General features: G+C 43.0%; 1 protein-coding gene across 3 annotated transcripts in view; it reads left to right on the top strand.

Moving 5' to 3' along the window:
• The first annotated feature begins 1,315 nt into the window (after positions 1 to 1,315).
• The window catches only part of LRRC7 (leucine rich repeat containing 7), a 344,062-nt gene continuing 329,597 nt past the window's right edge, over positions 1,316 to 15,780 (top strand). For all 3 annotated transcript variants that reach the window (XM_054037099.1, XM_054037101.1, XM_054037100.1), the window contains exon 1: positions 1,316 to 1,829. The gene's annotated coding sequence lies outside the window, so the exon portion shown is untranslated. The remainder of the gene's footprint in view (positions 1,830 to 15,780) is intronic.

Genomic DNA, 15,780 nt, shown 5'->3' with positions numbered 1-15,780 from the left:
AAGAGAAGGAAACTTCTTTTGAAATGTAGTCCCTACTTCCCCCAAGGAAGTAGGGAGGAAAATGTGACAATTGGTCTATTAGTTTAGTTATGCCCTGGAAGATGCTCCAATATTACAGCAGTGAGTGCCATTATAGGATCCTACCTAGATCAGTGGGAGAGAACCGGGTTAGGATAGGATCTGCATCTACCTGCAAAGTTCTTTCAGCTCCTGAACTGACCAAGAAAAGATTTGCTCAGCCCTTGTCATTAGTCCAACTCACTGAGGTGTGAGGCTCCTATCCTAAATTCTAGGGGTTTACCTGCACATGGAAACTCCCTCTGTTGGGGAAGGTGCTCTCTTGGCCCTGAATATAATAGGCAGGGCTTGACCGTAGCCAGCTCAGTCTTCCAACTGGGTCCCGTCTTTAAAAGGTGTGGGGAAGGGCGCGGGTGAGAAGAACATAGGAAAGATCATGCCTTACCAGAGCACAGCTCTATCTAGTTCAGTCTCTTGTTTTGGGCAGCAGCCAGTAATAAAAGCCTCAGCTGTTGCAAGGACCACTGCAGTGGACAGTTACAGAATAACTTGCCTCTAGGGTAAAGTTTCTTCATAACGCTATCACTTAGAGGTTCTCCTGCTGCAGGAGGGTTTATAGCCTTTCTTGGGGGGATTGGAGGTAGGGAGGCAGCAGCAAAGGTGTGGGGTTTGAAGGAATCAGGAGGGGGAGAGCAGTAAGGGCCTCTATGGGGATACAATGTGGGAGGCAGCACTGAGAGGAGGGTGAGCAGGAGCACATTGGGGGAAGGAAGGAAGCTGGAGGGATACTGCAGCGATGTGGGGGGTGAGAGGTAGTAGTAGTAAAGGTGGGTGGAGGATAGGACCCCTGGGCGAAGGAGGGCGAGAGGAAGCAAGCAGTGGCCAGCTGAGGGGTGTACACAGGTGAGGCGGCGCTAGTGGGCGAGAAGCAGGTGTGTGAGTGTGGGGGGGTGATTTGGGGGGGAAGCAGCATAGGGGGAGGGAATGGGAGGAGACAGCAGCGAGGAGGGGCTGTGGGAGGACGCAACAGGGCTGGGGGGAGGGAGGGAGGGGACGGGCAGTGGCTGGGGTGCAGGATCCTGGCCGGGCTGGGGAGAGCGAGGCTGAGGGGGGGGGGCGCGCGCGTGTAAACCCTCTTCTCCCAGCGCAGCCTCAGGCTAACGGCGCGCGAAGAGGCGGGCGCAGCCTGCCCGTTAGAGCAACGGCAGCCGCTCGAGCTCTGACGCGGATCTTGTGGGGGCGGGAGGGGCTGGCGGCGACAGCTGCTGAGCACTGGGGCTTCTCCCGTTGACTCAGCCCTGGCAGGAGGCTGCTGTCGCTGCCGCCCGTGCACCTCCTGCGCCGGAGAGCTGGCTCTGGGCACTGCTCCCTGCTGCTTTGCCCGCTCCTCCCGGGCTCTGCCGGGCGCAGGGTCCCGCAGCCCGCCTGCCAAGGGAAGCGCGCTGCACCGTACACGGTGGTTTCCTATCGATGTGGTTTTGCTGCTCCCTGTGAACCGCCCGCCAGAGTCTGTCGGTGTCCAGCCGCGGTGCCCCCCGAGGGCGTTACGAGAAGGGGGGGGGACAGGTTGGCGAGCTTGGCGGGAGTAGCCACATGCATCTCCTCGTCCGCAATGACTGCACCTGCGAGTGGATGAAGCTGCTGCACTGAGGAGGGCCGAGAAAGACACGCAGCGGCTCCAGGGGTCCTGATCATCTTGCGGGTCTCAGCCTCCCCCCGCCTTAACCTCCCAAACCTGCTCCATGCGGGAGCCGAAGAGGATCTCCCCGCACGCCCTTGTGGAGGCCCACTTCTGCACCCCCCACTGACAGGTACTGTGGGGCGGGGGCAGCCTGGCCCCTCTGTGTGCGTGTGTCTCCTCTCGCCTTCTCTTCCCAGGGATTTATTGGATGAAGATTTTTATTCCTTTTTTTTTTTTTTGGTTGGTTGCTGGTCGGTCTGTGGGGTGGGAAAGGAGAGAGACTTCAGCTGACACGGTGCCTGTGCTACAGAGCTTCCCTCGCGTTACTCTCTGCCTCGTGGGGAAATATCCAGCTGTTCATCTGAAGGGCATTTACATCATGGTTTAGCGAGGGATCTCCCACGAAAAAACTCCCCCCTCCCCTTTTCTCTAGCTCCTTCCCCCCCCCCCAAACTACGGACCCAATACTTTAGGAATAACCATTCCAACTGGTTATCTCCGGGCAGCGGAGACTGATGGACAGTTACTCCACTCTGCAATGTGAGTATGTGCCTGCTGCCTGTGAGGAAGGGGCAGCTGCTGCTCCCCTTGTAGAGGCGTGTGTGGGGGTGTACCAGCGAAATGCAAGCAGCAGCGCACAACGCTCCAGTCTCCTGCATGGGCAGCGGTGAACCTGGAGGGAGCAGCTCCTTGTGGCTTCGCTGCTCGCTGGATGTGCTGCTGCCGGTGGCGGGGATGGTGGGATGGAAGGGAAGCGGTGTCCTTGGGTGTGATGGTACCTACCAGATTAAATCGTGTTAGGAGAGCAGCTACTGCAAAGAAGGATGGCTGTGAATACCTCTGCTGTGCACCCCAGTAACGCTTTACCCCTCCCCCCAAAGCCCCATGTGCAGAGAATAGGGGGAGGATGGAAGGGACGATCCTGCTCCCGAGCGGGGTTGCCCCTTTTGCGCTCAGATATGGAAAGGAAATGCTGGGCAGTCTTTTGCGGGGGAGGCGGTGGTGGTGGTGGTGGTGGCGGCGGCGGGGGGAGTCAATCGGTAATGGAAGCTCTTCCCTGGCTGCAGTCACCACTGACACTTGTGGAGAGGGAAATTTGCTGCCGCTCTCCATGCCTCTTTTCTTAAGATCCTGCTTGATCGTGACTGTGGGGGGGCCAGGCAGATTCATTAAGCACATTCTTGTTTGGAGAAGGAAAAGGAGTATATGTATGTATGTGTATATATATATATATATTTCAAGGCATAAAATGTCCATTTTCGGTGATTCCAAACTGCCTTTGTGTTCCATGTGCAGAAGCTGATGAGCTCTCTGTTCTGAAATTCCACTGCTGCTTTCCTCTGTCTAGGAGTGGAAACAGAAGGAAGGGCATTTATTTTAGTACTACACCAGAAGACTAGGGTGGGAGGGAGGGAAAGGCAAAAACGATGGCACAGTAAGGTGGGTATTTTTTTAATAAGGAAATTGCCTTACAGTGGTGATCAAATATGTGATGTCAGGAACCTCAAGGAGTCTGAAGTGCTATTTCAAAGACAGCCCTTTTTTGTAGTTGCTGTGTTGTGAAAATGTGGGGTTTTTTTTAAATATAAAATTGTTTACCATATTGCTTCATTGCGACCAAGTCAAGATATTGGAAATCTTTATAATCCAACTTGCATCTCACCTCATCCCACCAATTAAATTATTTTCTGAATCTAGAGCAACATGATTCTTGATTCAGGCACGTCTTCTTTAGGAACATCAGTAAAGAGATTGATATATAATTCAACTTCACTTCCTTTTTTCCTTCCTAATCATCATTCCAACGTTATGCCCACAGTGTGCTTGGGGTTGTTCAAGATTTAGATAAAGATATTGGGGGGGGGGAGGAGCTGATCTAGGGTTAACTTACATCAGTGTAAATTCACTGTCAGTTACACTGTGGAATGCATTTGGCTCAGTGAATACTGTAACATCAGGGATGAATTTGGCCCATGAGTTACTCTTAACATACACCTGTGTAAATAAGATCAGAATAAATCCCTGAGGGGTTTATAAGATCTCTGTAGGCCATAACAATTGGTTCAGTATTTCCAGTGTTCTTACTAAGGAATGGACGGTAAAGGGCTATCAAAGCCAACTTTCTGGACAGTTAAATGCTTTACTGGGTATATTAAAACGAAAGTAAAACACTTGATACCTCAGTCAGGGAAGACATTAGAAGTTATTTTGTTTCTGACCAAGCCTATGAATAGACAGTGTACGTATCCTTTTCTCCCCCAGAGTGCATTTAAAAAGGGTACGTTTATAGGGTAAAATGTATTTTTGCAGAGATGGTGTATTTTCATTGTCACCACCTTCTGACCCTCTAAAATAAGATACACCCAATATAATGCGACCCGATATAACATAAATTCAGATATAACGCTGTAAAGCAGCTCTTTGGGGGCACGGGGCTATGCGCTCTGGCGGATCAAAGCAAATTCGATATAACGTGGTTTCACCTATAACACGGTAAGATTTTTTTGGCTCCCGAGGACAGCGTTATATCAGGGTAGAGGTGTATTAAGCTTAGCAATCCTCCTGGAAAGGTCTGTGCCCTTTCTAATCTTCATATCTTAACTTCTGCTGAACTTCTAATGATTAGAAACAAATACTGATGCAGTCATTTTGAAATACTAATAATTCCATCTTTCCAGAAAGACAGGCTTAATTTATTCCCTGTATGGCTTGACTTCTCTCACCTCTATTCTACTTTTAAACAGTAACCAATTTGGGGAACCTTGGTGTGTTAGGGATATAAATTCACTGAAACACTTGGTTTCTTAAAACTCCAAGAAGTTGAGAATAAGTATGCACCAGGTCCTAGTCCTATTAAAATCAGTAGCAAAACTCCACTGATTTCAGTGGGAGCAGGATGGGGGCCTACATGCTGCTTCAATGGGCCTGGTTCTTCTCCCTCTAATACTGGCATAGCACCATTGGCTTCAATTGGGGGTGGGGGAGTCCTATTTTACCCTGGGGCAAGTGAAAGCAGAATCAGGATTTTGTTGTATTTTAAGGAGTAGTCAGGTTGAATTGGGGTTTTTTTCTGTGAGGCAGGGCTAGTGAAAGGTTATAACAGTGAAAGTATTATTAAAAGTTCCCGGAGGTTGGGGAGATAGGTGATATTTTTATCTTGGGAATTTTAACATGCCTGTTCCCATGGCAAAATGCTTAATTCTCTTATCCCATAACTTTCAGCTAAAAAGCTTTATTCCTATTTTTATTTATCCCAGTTTTATTCCTATTTTTAATCTGAGCTGTTCCGGATAGTTTTAATGTGAGGAAGACTGTAATTTGAACTATATAAATTGCATTTTAACACTAACATTAAATGATCAGACAAGGAAAGTAACTTGCAAAGGCTAGCTATGTGAGTGTTGGTTTTATGCACCTATTCATCTGGAATTCAACAAGACACGTATACTTACCATGGCAACCCCTACATCAAATGTTACTGAACATATCCTGTATCAGAAATAGCAGCACCTTCTTAAAGAAATACAAACACTAACCTATTAAATTGATTTCAGTACATATATCAATAAATAAGGGAATAAAGTGTGTTGAAAAACTGATCTATTTTCTCAAATTTTAAGCTTAATTTTCTTATAAATAAATTTTGGTTTCACACTATTTTTTATTTTCTTTTGAACAAAAGGAAAGGGAAAAGTAGGGTAATTTTTAGGGCTGTCACACAATTAAAAAATTAATCACATGATTAATTGCACTGTTAATAATAGAATACCATTTATTTAAATACTTTTGGATGTTTTCTGCATTTTCAAATATATTGATTTCAATTACAACACAGAAGACAAAGTGTACAGTGCTCACTTTATATTTATTTTTGATTACAAGTATTTGCACTGTAAAAAAACAAAAGAAATAGTATTTTTCAGTTCACCTAATACAAGTACTGTAGTGCAATCTCTTTATCATGAAAGTGCAACTTACAAATGTAGAATTATGCACAAAAAAACTGCCTTCAAAAATAAAACAATGTAAAATTTTAGAGTCTGCAAGTCCACTCAGTCCTACTTCTTGTTCAGCCAATCACTCAGTCAAACAAGTTTATTTACATTTGCAGGACATAATACTGCCTGCTTCTTGTTTACAATGTCACCTGAAAGTGAGAACAGGCATTCTCATGGCACTGTTGTAGCCGGCGTCGCATATTTACGTGCCAGATGCGCTAAAGATTCATATGTCCCTTCATGCTTCAGCCACCATTCCAAAGGACATGCATCCATGCTGATGACGGGTTCTGCTTGAAACAATCCAAAGCAGTGTGGACCGACACATGTACATTTTCATCATCTGAGTCAGATGCTACCAAGAGAAGGTTGATTTTCTTTTTTGGTGGTTCGGGTTCTGTAGTTTCCGCATCAGAGTGTTGCTCTTTTAAGACTTCTGAAAGCATGCTCTACACCTCGTCCCTCTCAGCTTTTGGAACACACTTCAGATTCTTAAACCTTGGGTCGAGTGCTGTATCTAGCCTTAGAAATCTCACATTGGTACCTTCTTTGCGTTTTGTGAAATCTGCACTGAAAGTGTTCTTAAAATGAACAACATGTGGTGGGTCATCTGAGACAGCTATAACATGAAATATATGGCTGAATGCGGGTAAAACAGAGCAGGGGACATACAATTCTCCCCCAAGGAGTTCAGTCACAAATTTAACTAACGCATTATTTCTTTAACAAGTATCATCAGCATGGAAGCATACCCTCTGGAATGGTGGCTGAAGCATTAAGGGGCATACAAATGTTTAGCATATCTGGCACATAAATCTCTTGCAATGCCAGCTACAAAAGTGCCATGTGAACGTCTGCTCTTACTTTCTGATGACATTGTAAATAAGAAGAGGGCAGCATTATCTCCTGTAAATGTAAACAAACTTGTTTGTCTTAGCGATTGGCTGAACAAAAAGTAGGACTGAGTGGACTTGTAGGCTCTGAAGTTTTACATTGTTTTGTTTTTGAGTGCAGTTATATCTACATTGGTAACCTGCACTTTCACGACAGAGATTGCACTACAGTTCTTGTATGAGGTGAATTGAAAAATACCATTTCTTTTGTTTATTATTTTTACAGTCCAAATATTTGTAATAAAAAATAATATACACTTTGATTTCAATTACAACACAGAATACAATATATATATGAGAATGTAGAAAACATTCAAAATATTTAATAAATTTCAATTGGTATTCTATTGTTTAACAATGTGATTAAAACTACTGAGTTAACTGTAATTAATTGCCAGCCCTAGTAATTTTCTTTCATGTGATTCCAGCAAAAGGAAGCTACTTTGTTTTCAAACATATCCTGTATTTTAAGATCTGAATGAATTTAAGTTGCTGACCATGTAATCTTGATATGGAGAAAGAGTTCATTTTCAATTTGTAATAATTACAGGAAATTTCCTTTTAGATCCATTTGAGTTTTCACCCTTCGCCAACACTTGGCATATAATGCTTTGTGTTTTTGTTTTCATTTTATTTTTAAACCATGCAAACATCCACTCTCAGGTGTGTGCAACATCTTGGATGGTTTGTGTGTGTCCCTGCCCTGATGCAACCCACCCTACATGCCACAGCAGAGTAAACTTCACTGAGCAGGACTCCATCCCACACAGAAGATGTGCATCCTTTGTGTGGCTTCTTCATATCTGGTAACAGTACTACATTGATGCCATTCTCTGTGGCAGAATTTGGCCTTTAGTACAGAAGGTAGTGTGGAAGCTATTACAAAGTTATCAGTAGTTTCTGCTGAGATTACTACAGTCTTCCATTGTGCTTAGAAAAAGGATAGCTTTTTCTTAAAAAAAAAAAAAAAAAGGATAAAGGAGACCCGCTGCCCCCCTCCCTGCCCCCTCTGCCTCCCTCCCTCCGCGCTGCTTCGCTCCCAGAAGTGGCCGGCATATCCCTGTGGCCCCTGGTGTGTGTGTGTGTCTGTCTGTCTCAGTGTGCTTTCCCCGTCCCAAGCGCCGACTCCACAGCTCCCATTGGCTGGGAACTGTGGCCAATGGGAGCTGCAGGGGCGGCACCTGCGGGCAGCGGTGCACAAAGACCCCCTGGTCGTCTCTCCTGCCCCCACCCACCTAGGAGTCGCTGCCGGAGGGGTGTGTGTGCCAGTCACTTTGGGAGCCATGCCGCCTGAGGTAAGCGCCGCCCCCCTGCCCTCTTCCTACCTCCCAACTCCCTGCCCCAGCCCAGAGCCTGCACCCCAACCCCCTGCCCCAATCAAGGTACCTCACTTTATTTTCATTTACTTCCAATTACTTTTAGGAGGAGGATGAAGGGAAAAAAGAATGAAAAATGAGGGAGGGTGGAGGAGATAAGAGAGAATGTTCTTTTTTTTTTTTTTTTTTTTGGCTGGGTCACGACGGGGGGCTCCCGAAAATGAAGCTGCACACAGGGCCCCACTAACTCTAAATCTGCCACTGCTCCAGTGCTGTTTTTCCCCCCAAGGTTTCACTACTGCAGCTGTATAATTTGGGTTTTTTTTTAAAGTGTATTTTAAATACAAATTCACAAACTTGGAAATTGAAAGGCAAGTCTGACATAAGACATTCTGCCCGGTTACATTGATGTAAATTCTGAGTAACTCCGTTAACTTTGTAGCTATTGCGGATGACACTAAGCTGGGGGGAGAGGTAGATATGCTGGAGGGTAGGAATAGGGTCCAGAGTGACCTAGACAAATTGGAGGATTGGGCCAAAAGAAATCTGATGAGGTTGAACAAAGACAAGTGCAGAGTCCTGCACTTAGGTCGGAAGAATCCCATGCACCACTACAAGCTGGGGACCGACTGGCTAAGCAGCAGTTCTGCGGAAAAGAACCTGGGGATTACAGTGGATGAGATGATGGATATGAGTCAACAGTGTGCTCTTGTTGCCAAGAAGGCTAATAGCATATTGGGCTGCATTCGTAGGAGCATTGCAAGCAGATTGAGGGAAGTGATTATTTCCCTCTATTCGCCATGGTAAGGCCACATCTGGAGTATTGCATCCAGTTTTGCCCCCCCCCCCCCACTACAGAAGGGATGTGGACAAATTGGAGAGAGTCCAGTGGAGTGCAACAAAAATGATCAGCGGGCTGGGGCACATGACTTACGAGGAAAGGCTGAGGGAACTGGGCTTGTTTAGTCTGCAGAAGAGAAGAGTGAAGGGGGATTTGATAGCAGCCTTCAACTACGTGAAAGGGGGTTCCAAAGAGGATGGAGCTTGACTGTTCTCAGTGGTGGCAGATGACAGAACAAGGAGCAATGGTCTCAAGTTGCAGTGCGGGAGGTCTAGGTTGGATATTAGAAAACACTATTTCACTAGGAGGGTGGTGAAGCACTGGAATGGGTTACCTAGGGAGGTGGTGGAATCTCCATCCTTAAAGATTTTAAAGGCCCAGCTCAACAAAGTCCTGGCTGGGATGGTTTAGGTGGTGTTGGCCCTGCTTTGAGCAGGGGGTTGGACTAGATCACCTCCTGAGGTCTCTTCCCACCCTAATCTTCTATGATTCTATGATTTAATTTAGAACTTCAGTCTACTTTAATCTGTCTATTTTTCAGTTTACAGCCTGATCTGTTAAAATTTTACTTAAATACATGTTTTTGTTTTTGTTTCTCTGCTACTATACTTAATTTTATTAGAATTTTGGTGAATTCAAATGGCATATTTGATATCTGGAAGAAATGTGGCATGCCACAGAATATTATGAAAGAATATTATTAAAATAAGTATTATATTAAAGAATCCAAGCATTAGTATATTAGTTTAATTAAAATGTAGTGCCACGGTGGTACTAATTTATTATTGCATTATGGTAGCAACTAGAGGCCCAAGTGATGAGTATGTTACTGTTTTTTCAAGGTACCAAATGGGACTCCTAGTAAGAGAGAACAGCTGCTTGAAGAGTTAATATTGTAAATAGGTGAAACAGACAAAGGCAGGGAGAGGGACCATATTATCCCCTTTTTGCAAATGAGGAACTGAAGCACAGTTCAAAGGTCTGATGTGACGCCCATTGAAGTTGTTGAGATTCTCTCTATTGACTTCAGTGGACTTTGGCTCAGGCCCTTAAGTGACTTGCTTGAGGTCATGTAGGAAACTTTTGATAGAGCCAGGAATTGAAGTCTCTAATGCTCTCTGTTTCTCTTACCTCACCTTATTCTCAAATTAAAAAAAAAAATTCAGTCAAGCTTCAAGTACAATACATTCTAGATCTTGCCCAACCCCATCTTTCCTGTTTTCAGTTTCTGTGTTTGTCTGCTTTGGAATGTAAGCTCTTCAGGCAGGGACTGTTTTCATTTGTGTAAAACACCTTGCAAACATTTATTGACCTCCTTAATAATTAAATAACAATAAAAGGGGAGTTTGACAGGTAAAGAACTATGATAGAAGGGAGACATAGGTGCCTACCTAGTTATAAAGATAGTCTTGGACGCTGGAATAGTTGAAAGTACTGATTGATTAGGTTAAGAAGAATGAAGAGGGAGAAAGTTGCCTTTTTACTGCATGGTGAGCCGTTTCCATATTATAGTTATGGTAGTTTCTGCTGATGTTATGTGGTAGGTGACAGAATTTTGTTTGTCTTTGTATTTAATTTTGACTCGGTGCCTGATAATTTGTATTGTTCATGTGATGTGCATTTCCACTTTTTTGGTCATAATCAAACTGTAACTTTCATTACAATAAAAATGATTACATATGAAAGGAAGCTGAGTACTAAATTGGTGGTTTTCAACAGTGTTCTAATCTGTGAGGTTTTTTTGCTTAATGAACGGTTTTTATTCATGCCAGCACTTCAGCCTAATGTTCTAGGGCTTGTGGGTGTTCGGGAACAGAACATATTTCTATGTCTGTGAATATGATCCCACACATTTTTTTAAAATGGGAAATTTTTTCACAGTCCTTATATGGCAAGAGATTTTTTTTTCTCATACCCATGCATGTTCTCTACTGCAGCTATTTTGCAGTTTAATATTCCTGATGAGCTGTGTGCTATATGTTTGTTTGTTATGAAGCAGATGTGAAATGTTCTTCATTTTTTTGCTGTGGAAAATAGCTTACAATATGACCTACTAAGTCATACATATTGTACAGGCTACTATCATTGGGAGAAATGATGCTCAGATACCAATAGGTCATCATCATTATCATGTTCCCATTATGCCTCTGGCGTTTAGGGCAGCGACAAAGCTCCTCCACTCCTCTGTCTGTTTCTGGCAAGTCTTTCAATGGTTCCCCAGCTGTGCTTCAGGTTTTACAGCTTGGCTTCCACCGCTCTTCGCCATGTTGTTTTTGGGCGGCCCCTTTTTCGTTTGCCTTCAGATGTCCATCTTCTTGCTGCTCTGGTGATGGAATCAGTTTCCGTCCAAAGCACATGGCCAGTCCATTTCCAGCGCTTCCTGGCAATGATGGTGCTCATATCCTCTCGGCTGCACTGTGTCAATAGATCTTGGTTTGAGATTGTTCTGGGCCAAAAGATACGGAGGATTTTTCTGAGGCAGGGTTGTATGGAATGAAGACAGTTTGGACATGTCATACTTTCTCATTCCCCAGCATTCTGTACTATAAAGTAATGTTGAAAGTTCGCAGCTTTGATAAATCTTGAGTTTGGTTTTGGTGTTGTATTTTGATGATTTCCAGACTGTATTTAAGCTCCTGAAGGTGTTCCTGGCTTCACTGATTTTGTTCTGGGTGTCCTGGCTTGTTCCACCATGCTGGCTGATGGTGCTGCCCAAATATGTGAATGGTTCTACATTGGTGAGAACATAATCCTCTATCCATACTGGTGATGGTGAGGCAATATTAAAGGTCATGATATCTGTCTTATTGCAATTGATTTTCAGTCCAATTTGCTGGCTGAATGCATTGAGTTGAATTGTTTTCTTGTATATGGTGTTGGGTATGTGATAGGAGAGTGAGATCATCTGCGAAGTCCAGATCTTCAAGGAATAAGAAGGGTGTCCATTTAATACCTCTAGGCATATCTTCAGTTGTACGCTGCATTACCCAGTCAATGGCAATGTTGAAGAGGATTGGAGACATGACACACCCCGACGTACTCCTGTTTTGATTTCAAAACTAAGCTCACTGTAATCAACATTGCATGTAAAGTTGAAATAAAAGATTTTGATGATCTTGATTATACAGAGAGGGATTCCATATGCCCACAGAATGAGCCAGAGGCTGGTCCTGTGAATGCTATCAAAAGCCTTCTCAAAGTCTATGAAGTTTATATAGAGCTGCTGTTGCCATTTTAAGCATTGTTCTGTTATGTTTCATAGAGTGAAGATCTGGTCTGTGCATCCATGCCCTTTCCAAAAACCAGCTTGTTGTTTTCTGAGAATACTATCAACTGCCTCTGATATACGCTGGACTATGATCTTACACAATACTTTGCTTGGCACAGATAAAAGTGTGATACCATGCCAGTTATTACAATCACTGAGAGTTCCTTTCTTTGGTATCATAACTATAAACTCATTGGTCCACTCATCTGGCACTTTTTCCCTTTCCCAGACTGACGTAAATAGAGGCTCCAGGATAGATGCTGCTAACTCAGGATTTATCTTGAACAATTCTGCATTCAAGTTATCCTTGCCAGGAGCTTTCCCATTTTTGTGTCCAGCATATTTCTTGTTCTTTTTCTGTTGTTAGTAGGTGGTCTTGTTTGTCCCTGATGAGAGTGTTTGTTGGTGTCTGCCGTTTACCACTGATAAGCCGTGTCATTTTGTAGACTGTTCCTTGTTCACCACAAGCAGCTGCATCCTCTGCTTGTGTTGCCAGATTATCAATATAATGTTGTTTGTCCGCTCTCTCACAAGGCGTTTGACCTCCTGGTGTGCCTTGCTATACTGCTTGTGGTATTTGTCCTTTAGCTTCTGGGATTTTGTCTCTAAAACTTTTTTCTTCAGGGGTCCTCTGGTTTCCATGGTGTTCCATGTGCTGGGTGTAATCCACTCCTCCATTTTCTTCTGCCTGTAGCCTAGACAGGTTTCACTGCTCTGTTTATAAATTGCTGTTACTTTGCCCCACTTCTTATTGATCTCCTCATATGCATTCCCCTCCTCTTTATCAAGGTCTGCAAGTGCCTAGAACCTGTTCTTTATCTGCAGAACGAAGGCTTTCAGGGGACTTTAGTTTGTCAGTGTCATAAAGTCTATGTCTCTTGTTTGGTGGACCCACATTTCTCAGTTTTAGCTTAATGGAGGCTGTCACAAGGTAGTGGTCGCTGCCAACATCTGCACCTCTTCTCACTTTCACAACTGTCAGTGAGCGTCACCATTTGCCATTGATCATATGGTTAATCTGGTTCTTATCTCTGCCATTTGGAGAACACCATGTCAGCTTGTGGATTTCGCAGTGCTGAAATAGGGTTCCACTGATGACTAGGTCATTCATATTACAGAAATCAACAAGCCTCTCTCCATGCCAAACCAATGTCTTCCCATTGCTTATTGTTGTTTGTGTTGTCCTTACGAACCTTGGCATTCAGGTCTCCCATGACGATAGTTAGGTCGTGGCATGGTACTCTCTCTAACTCTGCCTGTAGTGTAAGGTAGAATTTGTCCTTTACGTCTTCATCACTGTAATTTGTCGGAACATAGCATTGAATCAGGGTGATATTATTGTATTTCCCTTTCAGTCTGGCTCTCATAAGTCTGCTGCTGATGGACTTCCATTCAAGCAGGGAATGCTCCACTCCCTTCTTCAAAAGGATGGCAACACCCTCATGATGTTGTCCATCATCCCGTCCAGAATACAGCAAAGTTTCTCCCGAGGCTGTTGTTAATCTTCCTGATCCTGTCCATCTGCTCTCACTAACACCCAGTATCTGTAAGCTGTAACATCTCATCTCTGCTGTGACCTGAGCTAGCTTCCCTGTTTCATACATTGTCCGTACGTTCCAAAAAACAAGTTTGTTTTTTGTCTTGGTGTTGAGCACTTCAGTCTTCATGCCAGTGGCTTCCTTTTGGCTTTAACCACTGGCAGTCATACAGGTCATTGACTCCTGAAAGCCAACACACACAGTAATGGTCAATTGTTCCGTCTCTGTTTCCGTAACATATTTTGTTGTTTATGGGACAGGGTTGTTAGCCCTGTGCCTAATTCCCAACCTGGAGGACCAGGGTGTTTTGTCTGGCTCCTCCCCCACAGACCAATCCAGCATGGTTGAACCTACCAGGAGCAAAAAGCCCCCACAGACACAGATTCTGGGGATTGTTAGAGCATTCAAGCTGTCCCACCACGACAAGGCACGGACACCAGAGGACAGATACCAATAGGTGTAGCCACCTACATTGAAATCAATAAGGGAGCCATCAAGATGTCATGCATCTGGACTCTTTGTAATTTTTACAGATCCTAACTAACACGGCTACTCCTCTGACACTTCTCTTATATAAGACATTTCTATTAATATGCCCGGGTATATTAGGCTTTTTCACTGCTGCATCACATTATTGGTTTATGTCCAATTTATGATCCACTATAATCCCCAGATTCTTTTCAGCAGTACTACTGCCTAGCCAGCTATTCCCCATTTTGTATTCACGGATTTGCATTTTTCCTTCCAAAGTGTAGTACTTTGCATTTTATTGAATTTGTCCTGTTGATTTCAGACCAATTCTCCAATTTTATCAAAATCCGTTTGAATTCTAATCCTGTCTTCCAAAGTGCTTGCAACCCCTATAGGCTTGGTGTCACCTGCAAATTTTATTATACTCTTTGCTCCATTATCCCAGTTATTAATGAAAATGTTGGATAGTACCAGACTCAGAATAAACCCCCTGCAGAACCCTATTAGATACATGCTCCCAGTCTGACTGCCTCCCTTAGATCTGATAGATAACATCCAGGGGCAAATTCTGTTCCCTGCTGCACTTGGGTACAGCTCTTTCTCACTTAAATGGGAGCATATTGCATTCTGAGATGAGTTTCAGTGTAAACAAAGAGATATTATACATACATATAATATGGATTTGCTCATCTGTGAATTTTCTAAAATTGCGTACCTATGTGTATACCATGGAAAGAAGTTACTTTTTGAACTCTACTCATCTTATCTACAATTTATTATCAGTATTAATATTTTTCCAAGCTTTGTTCATTTCTTTAATAATTATTGTGTAGCTCAATTGGATTTTAATTTACATAATAAAATGCTTGCCATTTTCTTTAGATTATTGTTTATGTATAAAGGAGGCTAATCAGATCAAAGAAAGAAATGTCACCAAAAGGCATCTCACTTGTAATGCTTTTCACTTGTAGTACTAATATATTCCCAATTAGGAAGTACTGATCTAATGCAGTAGCTGTATCCATTACTTTCAGAAATGAACAACCCATGAAAGTTTCAGTACTGAAATTAAATGTGGATATTGTCTAATGATAGTATGTATTGTATGCTTAACAGCATACACATTTAGTTTATGCATGAAATGTTAGAGCACAGATATGTTGTATGTATAACCACACATGAGCTGTATGTAACAAATTGGTTTGTAAATGTCATCCATTGAGCAATGTGTGTGATTCAGAGCTACTGCCAGGATGAAGGTAAACTTCATAAGAATGTCACGGACATCAAACAAAGTAGGCACTTCTTTACCATGTCATTTTAATGGTAACAATGTTTATCACTTTTAAATAAAGAAGTAATTAGTATGTATTCTGTAAGGAAGATTTTTTGTTTTGTGTCATAAAATGCAACTGTTTTTGTTCTTTTTCTGGGATTACATTTGACATTGCAGTAAATTTTATAAATAGTGAAAGATTTTCCTGGCAAAGCCATGTTTAATATTCCTATGGGAATATATGTGAAAGAAGTCATGATGATATATTAGATACATAAAATATATAAATATAAAAATGTCAAAAGGCTTGACTTGTTACCTCATGGAGGTTCAAAATCTGTGCTCTGCAAGCTCTTTTAGAATAAACGTTTTCATACATGCTCCTAAGCAAATTATAGGGAAATGTACTTTTAAAAAATAAGCATTAATACACTACTGTTGAATGATTATTTCCATTTATAATGGTGATAATGTATAAAC

This window comes from Malaclemys terrapin, chromosome 8 (assembly GCF_027887155.1).
Source record: "Malaclemys terrapin pileata isolate rMalTer1 chromosome 8, rMalTer1.hap1, whole genome shotgun sequence".
In the NCBI taxonomy this organism is placed as follows: domain Eukaryota; kingdom Metazoa; phylum Chordata; order Testudines; family Emydidae; genus Malaclemys; species Malaclemys terrapin.
This window is presented reverse-complemented; position numbering and strand designations above follow the sequence as displayed.